The 7,317-nt window shown below is 39.6% G+C and overlaps 1 pseudogene across 1 annotated transcript; it reads left to right on the top strand.

The window, feature by feature from the left end:
- Positions 1-415: 415 nt before the first annotated feature.
- On the top strand, positions 416-5,017 carry LOC307070023 (ferritin heavy chain-like; annotated as a pseudogene). Its single transcript has 2 exons — positions 416-492; positions 4,514-5,017. The product of its transcript is annotated as a ferritin heavy chain-like (transcript).
- Positions 5,018-7,317: the final 2,300 nt, after the last annotated feature.

Raw genomic sequence — 7,317 nt, 5'->3', positions numbered from 1 at the left:
CTGGAAGCATTTTCAGAATTACCTTGATCTGTCTATAGCTCAATGCAGCAGCACAAACTCACTGTCCATGCCTGCATGTGTGTTTTGAATCACACTGAGTGTGACTGCTGCTAGGTTGGCATGTTCTAGTGTAAAAAGGACAACTGTCGCATGTCCACCCTTATAGTCACATTTTACCAGCTGCAAACACTAAAATTTCCTTTTAAGGTGATGACTGGGAGGTGAAAAATAGTTTAATAGAATGAAACTCAAAGGGAAGAGTATCATCCCATAAAATTCTGTCAGTAGTTCTCTTCCCCCTCAATTCCGTTTGAACAGCCTCTTCAGTTATTGACGTTACTGAGACTTTTAATGGTATTTCATGAAATCAACAAACTGCATCAGAATTACTTTTCACAAACTAATAAAAAAGAACATGGACAGACAATATTTGAATGATGACTTCCACTACCTGAAAGCAAAAGTACATTATGAATCATCATATGAGCTAAAGTATGTCATGTCTTCAGTAAAAAAGGGTGGTAGGGAACTGAGATGTTTCATGGATATCGGGGCACAGGCATGGCACACTCAAAAGGAAACTTGCATCTGGTCAACTAGTATGTTCTCAGTGAGAAGGGACTGTGTTTAAGACAAAAAGCATAATCTGATGCATAATTGGAATTTCTTAATTTTGATTTTAATAGTTTTATAGTTGTATTTGCATATATTTACAAATTGTTCAGTTTACAGTTATAAAAGCATACCAATTTCTATGCCTGGTTTTATGTTTATGCATATTAAAGTAAAATTATAATAGTAATTTATCACCATTGCGTGTCTGATTTCTTTCCTTCTAAAGGAAACAGAGTTTAAATATATATTCAACATCTACTCCCACTCATTTGTTTAATTTGGAGAAATAATGAGACTAAAGCTTTTAATAGGCCACTCAATATTTTAATTTATATTTTTGAGCCCCTACTATGTGAAATTTAGCATCACAAGTTGAACAGTCTTTGTTCTAAAGGAGCTTATGGTCCAGCCAAACTTCCCAAACTACCTAGAGAGGAATCCAATTCAGAGTGTCACTCTCTGCTATTTACAAGCTCTGTGTTTGATCATGTTACATACTTTAATTCACAATTTCTTTATCTGTAAAATATGGGTAATAATAATCAAATTTAATCCAGTATCTGTAATAATGAGGTAATGCAGATTGAACAGCCCAGAGATATATAATATTGATGTATCACTTTTCACTACCTCTCATTAAATGAGTTATTTATACATATGTATACACACACACACACACACACACACACACACACACAACACAGAGAGTGAGATAAGCCACCAACTGCTGCTACTTATGGTCTACTTCCTTAAGATTATACCATTGATCCTACTTCATGCATTAATTTTCAAAGAAGGAATTATATGTAACATTTACTAGCACTTAGCTACAAAAGAAATACAGGGCTTCCCTGGTGGCGCAGTGGTTGAGAGTCCGCCTGCCGATGCAGGGGACACGGGTTCGTGCCCTGGTCTGGGAAAATCCCACATGCCGCGGAGCGGCTGGGCCCGTGAGCCATGGCCACTGAGCCTGCGCATCCGGAGCCTGTGCTCCGCAACGGGAGAGGCCACAACAGTGAGAGGCCCGCGTACTACAAAAAAAAAAAAAAAAAAAAAAAAAAAGAAATACAAATACGAAGAGCTTATAGAACAAGTTTTATGTTAGTACCTATAAAATACCTGTCATATAATAAGTGCTCAATAGAAATATGCTGAATGAATGAATGAGAGCTAATCATTGACATGGAGTCAGAACTTATTGTCTAATATCAGTTGTGTAACTATTAGTTCTGTAACATTTTTAAATTAATGAAGGGAACTGAAAGTCAAAACAGTTTTTGCAGATTATAGCATGAGAATTTTTATTTGTTGACTCTGCATTTATCATGAATAATACTGTGATAGCGAATTTTTATATGTCAACTTCAAAGGGGGTACCCAGATATTTAGCCAAATATTATTGTTTGTGCCTGAAAGGGTGTTTTTCCATGAGATTGACATTTGAAATAGTAGACTAAGTAAAGCAGATTGCTTTCCTTAAAGTCGATGAGCCTCATCCAATCATTTGAAGGCCTGAATAAAATAAAAATGCTGACCTTCCTCTGAGTAAGCCGGAACTCCTCTTGCCTGACTGCCTTGGAGCAGGAACATGGTTTTTTCCTGCCTTCAACTTGAATTTCCTGGGTCTTGAGCCTCCTGGCCTTTGGACTGGACCTACACCATGGACTCTCCTGGGTCTCAAGTATGGCAACTGCAGATTTTGAGACTTGTCAGCCTCCATAATCACGTGAGCTAATTCCTTATTTTATATAATATACAAATATATCTTCTATTTGTTCTGTTTTTCTGGAGAATCCTAACATAATACCAACACTGACCACAAATATTTCAAAGAAACCTTCATCTTATAGTCCTATACTGATATTTTAAAAGACATTATCTTAGCACATACCAAGTTATAAACTATAAAATTTGATTGTCAAATTTTTTTTAATTTGGGGGCTTCCCTGGTGGCACAGTGGTTAAGAAAACGTCTGCCAATGCAGGGAACTTGAGTTCCAGCCCTGGTCCTGGAAGATCCCACATGCCGCAGAGCAACTAAGCCCACATGCCACAACTACTGAGCCGGCATGCCACAACTACTGAAGCCCGAGCACCTAGAGCCCGTGCTCCGTAACAAGAGAGGCCACCACAATGAGACACCCACACACTGCAACAAAGAGTAGCCCCCACTTGCTGCAGCTAGAGAAAGCCAGAATCCAACAAAGACCCAATGCAGCCAAAAATTAAAAATAAAATAAATAAATTTAAAAAATAAAATTTAAAATTTTTCTAAAAACACGATCTGCTCTGAAGTTTTCTCATTCTGTGTTTGTATTTAGCTTTACATTCCTCATTAAAGAAAAACTGGATGCAATGTTTTTGTTTATATATATGTATATTTCCTTCATGGAAATTTGAGGTTCCAGTTCATGCTAGTTTATTCATTTTCCTTAAAAAAGTTAGATTTTAAACCTTAGGTTTCTCTTAGTTATAACATGTATTTTAACATTATCTTCTAACCTAGGAAGTAATGATGAGGGATAAAACATCTGAGAAACACCATTATCACCCCTTAGTACACATAGAACCATTCAATAGTATTATTTTAATATTTGAAGAGTAAAGTTGTCCAGATAAATTAATTATTAAATAATCTTGGAACATAATGAGAAAATGTTCTACAAAATCAAGATTTCTTCTATTTAAATAGATTCTTCCAGTGAAGTCTACAATGGACTCTTCCAAGGAAATTTTTGAAAGACTGCAATTATATTAAGACTAAACACTGGTGTTAAGCAAACATAGAATACAATTTTATCTCACTGAGAAACTGATCATGTAGTTCTTTTCCATCTCTAATGTATGATCCTATCATTAAAATCAACTTATCAAATAGACATTCTTATTCTATTTCTTTACAGACTCAACAATTAAATGCCTCTAAAATTGCTTAGATAAGTTTACAATGTGACAGTTGCTATTTGATCCTTTGCTTCCTTCATAAACAATGATTATAGCATAACATGAGCTTTCAAAGAGAAATAAAGAGACCCCCCAAAAAAGTACATTAGTCAAAGCCATGGTAATAAAACTTTAAGTGAAAACAGCTATTTTATCCAAAAGCTTTAAAACCATTGAGAGCACTTAAAACAGTCCATCACTCTTTCTTGTACCTTGAGAACAGAGACCATGTTTGATTCTTCTGTGTATCTCCAGAGTCAAACAGTGACACATATTTGGAGTACTGTATATAAATGGCTGTTGAATTAATGTTGAATTAATTAATTATAAATACCTAGATTGGTCTTATGTCTTCCACTATAACATCCTTAACTTCTAAGAAAATATTGACTTTTTAATATCATATACATGTGTAATATCTTATACGTATTTACTTGAGACAATAAAGGGAGAAAAACAGTAGTTTTTTTGTTTTGGTTTGTTTTGGTCTGCTTCTCCACTAGAATACAAACCTCATGGGAACAGACTTTGTCTCTCTTTGTTACTAATATATGCCCAAATCCCAAACCAGTGCCTGGGCCATATTAAGTAATCAATAAATATTTATTGAATGAATGAATGAAAGATAATTTGAGATCAATGGTATTTCCTACCACTGTGGCTCATTCCATACAACATAATTGAGGGGTTAAAAAAATGCTTGCAGAATGGCAGTGAAAGGACAAATGAGGTTGGAGGGGATAAATACATCCCCACAGTTAAGTTATTTGCTCTAAGAATGCATCTAAGCCTTTTGTTTTCTGACAAAGAAAAGAGAAGTCTGCACTTACCCAAGAGGAAGGAAATTGGTAAATAACCTGAAAGGGACTCCGTCCGAGGCAGCTACCACTGGCCCCGCGGCTTCGCCTTCACCTTGGCCTTCACGCCCGCCACGCTAAGCATTCCGCCCTCGCAGGTGCGAGGCCGCCGTCAACAGCCATTTCACCCTGGAGCTCCACGCCTCTTTCGTGTGCCTGGCCGCGGCCTTTTACCTCGACCGCGACGACGTGGCCTTGAAGCACTTCAGCCGGTTCTTCCTGCGCCACTCCCACGAGCACAGCGGGCGGGCCCAGGGCCTGAAGCGCCTGCAGAACCAGCGCGGGGGCCGCATCAACATCCAAGACATCAGGAAGCCAGTCAGTGACGAGTGCAAGAGCGGCCTCAAGGCCATGAGGTGCGCCTTGTTCCTGGAGAAGCAAGTGACCCAGAGCCTGCTGCACTGCACCAGCTGGACACCGACAAGTGCGGCCCCCACCTGCTCCACTTCCTGGCAACTCACTACCTCAGCCAGTAGGTGGCGCTCATCAGAGAGCTGGAGGGTCATGTCACCACCCTGAGCACGATGGGGGCCCCGGACGTCGACCTGGCAGGGTACCTCTTTGACAAGCTCACCCTGGGCGACAGCGACAAGAAGAACTGAGCCCGGACTGGACTTCCCCAGAGCCACGGGGAGACCAGAGCCCTGGTCACCGTGCCTGCCATGCAGACGGCAATAGTGCCGTTGCAGAAGAAGTTCACTTACGTTTTGGTTTTGGTTTTTTTTTTGCAACAAGTGCAGGACTCTTTTCCTGGACTTTATTTTATCACTTAAGTTTTGTTCTTCCAGTTTTTCCGTTTCTTCCAATAAAGTTATTGGTTCATAAATAAATAAAGGTCTCTGGTTGATTCATGTGGGCAAATCTCTCATTTTTTAAGTTTAAAACAGGTATCCAGGAGTTTCTGAACACCGCCATACCCCAACCATATGCAGCTCAGGATCCCCACAGTGGGAGGGAGAAGGTGTTCCATGGGGCCCTGGAAAACACAAAATCAGTCTTCCCCTTATAAATAATGTAGGTATATGCGGGGTGGACTGGGGTGGGGTGGGGTGAGGTAGGGGTCCCTGGTGAATGTGGGTGCATGTGCATAGTGAAAGTATAGAACCACAGCCTGAAAATCATGATTGCAGTTGCCTCTGGGGAACAAGTGAAGGGAATGGGATTGGGCAGGGATTAAAACAAAGGGTGTCTTCAGTTTCACCTGAAATGTTTATGTGCATTAATTATGCAAATACTAATGGTTAAGTATGAGTAGCAAGATGGGGGGTGGAGGGGTTTGGAAGTCTGAATGGTGGAGTATCTCTTTGACAAGTTCACTCTGGGCAACACTGATAATGGAAAAATGAGTGTTAGGCTGTCTTGCTCAGAAACACGGGTGTGACTTCCCATGGTCACCAATGCCTGGAATGCATGTTGTAATAACAAAACATCCACTTATATATGTTTTCTTCCTTTGTATCATATGTATATATGCATGCTTGTGTGTGTGTGTATATATATATATGTATATACATATATATATATATTTTTTAATTCCAACCAGCAGCAGAGTTCATTTTGAAGTTCATTAGGAAGACGCCCTTTGTTGAAAAGCAGTTCGGCGATCACATTACTGGAAATGATATAGCTGCTTCCTAGACCTTTCCTGAGCCTGGCTCTATTTCTGCCCTTGGGTTTCATATATCCAACTTTGATTTAGTTTTTGTTATTTGCTACCAAGAGAACCTAAGCTAATATGTCTTATTATCAACACACTTTTACCAGCCTCCACTGTATTTACAGTAGAGTAAATAGCTCTTCTAGGGTACTAAATGACATTTTCCCCTTTATCCCTACTACAGAGTCCACTGCACGGAAAAAGGATCAAGGGTGGAAGGGATCAAATAAGAACAATTTCCCAAATGGAAATACAGAATACTGAAGCCTGCTACCATATGCATCTCTTCTCACCTAAAAGTGTTTTCCTCATAATTTACAGAATTTTAATTGCTTAGATCAGCCTTCCCAAGACTGTGTTCAGTATCAGCCAGTGCCTCAAAAACATTCACAAGTGTTCAGTGGAAAACTTGTATTAATCGAATTAGCAGGATTTTTTGTTTTGTTTTTTCAGTTTTTGTTTACTCTAGGAATTTTATGTCTGATGTAAAAAATATACATTTTGAATGTATACCATGGGGATAAAACATTCAGTGTTTCCCAAACATTCTGATCATGGGATTCTTTTTCTACAAAATCTCACAGAACAGTATTCCAAAGAAAATAGCTTTGGAAACAACATTAAAAGGTCCCATTGTGGCCTCCTCTGGTGGCGCAGCGGTTAAAAATCCGTCTGCCAATGCAGGGGACACGGGTTCGATCCTTGGTCTGGGAAGATCCCACATGCCGCGGAGCAACTAAGCCCATGTGCCACACTACTGAGCCTGTGCTCTAGAGCCCGCAAGCCACAACTACTGAAGCCTGTGCACCTGGAGCCCGTGCTCCGCAACAAGAGAAGCCACCGAAATGAAAAGCCCATGCACCACAATGAAGAATAGCCCCCACGTGCTGCAACTAGAGAAAGCCCGCATGCAGCAACAAAGACCCAATGCAGCTAAAAAATAAAATAAAATAAAACTAAAGTAAAAAAAAAAAAAAAAGGTCCCATCGTGTGTTGTTCCAGAAGCACATACCTGGTAGCTAAACTTCATTCACTTTCACTTAGAGATCATTATGAGAAACTGGAACCTTTGCTGTGAAGGTTTCAGCACAGTAAGCTTTAGACAGTAAGTGTAATGCAGGGCCCTCACCATGACAGTGGGTAGATATCACACACATCCATTTTGTTTCCTGATAGGTAACTCCCAACACTGTATTTTTCCATCTATTCTAATTTCCATTTCTAAATGAATGGCCTCTGGGAATG

The sequence above is a fragment of the Hyperoodon ampullatus genome (genome assembly GCF_949752795.1).
Source record: "Hyperoodon ampullatus genome assembly, contig: scaffold_107, whole genome shotgun sequence".
Classification (NCBI taxonomy): domain Eukaryota; kingdom Metazoa; phylum Chordata; class Mammalia; order Artiodactyla; family Ziphiidae; genus Hyperoodon; species Hyperoodon ampullatus.
The sequence above is the reverse complement of the archived record's forward strand: the minus strand, read 5'-3'. Positions and strand labels throughout refer to the sequence as shown.